We start from the raw sequence: 662 nt of genomic DNA, 5'->3' as shown, positions 1-662 counted from the left end.
GAGAGAGACAGAAAGGGGAAAGGAGAGGAGGGAGGAGGATCTTATGGAGAGAGACAGAAGGGAAAGGAGGAGGGGAGGAGATGGAGGAGAAGAAGGAAGGAAAAGGAAGGAGGGAGGAAGGAGGGATGGGAGATAGAAGGAAGGGGAAAGGAAGGAGGGAAGGAATAAGGGGAGGAGGATAGGAAGGGAAAGGAAGGAAAGAGGAGAGGAGGGAGGGATGGAGAGAGACAGGAAGGGGAAAGGAGACGAGGGAAGGAGGGATGGAGAGAGACAGGAAGGGGAAAGGAGAGGAGAGGGATGGAGGGAGAGACAGGAAGGGGAAGGAGAGGAGGGAGGGAGGGAGAGACAGGAAGGGGAAAGGAGACAGGAAAGAAGGAAGGAGAGAGGAGGAAAGGAGAGGGAGGAGGATGGAGAGGAGACAGGAAGGGGAAAGGAGAGGAGAGGGAGGGAGGGATGGAGGGAGGAGGAAGAAGGGAGAGACAAGGAAGGGGAAAGGAAGAGGGAGGGAGGAGAGAAGACAGGAAAGGGGAAAGGAGGAGGAGAGGAGGGGGATGGAGAGAGACAGGAAGGGGAAAGGAGAGGAGGGAAGGGATGGAAAGAGAGACAGGAAGGGAAAGAGAAGGAGGAGGGATGGAGAAAGAGACAGGAAGGGGAAAGGAAGG

Source organism: Oncorhynchus keta, chromosome 12 (genome assembly GCF_023373465.1).
Source record: "Oncorhynchus keta strain PuntledgeMale-10-30-2019 chromosome 12, Oket_V2, whole genome shotgun sequence".
NCBI classification, from domain to species: domain Eukaryota; kingdom Metazoa; phylum Chordata; class Actinopteri; order Salmoniformes; family Salmonidae; genus Oncorhynchus; species Oncorhynchus keta.
The sequence above is the reverse complement of the archived record's forward strand: the minus strand, read 5'-3'. Positions refer to the sequence as shown.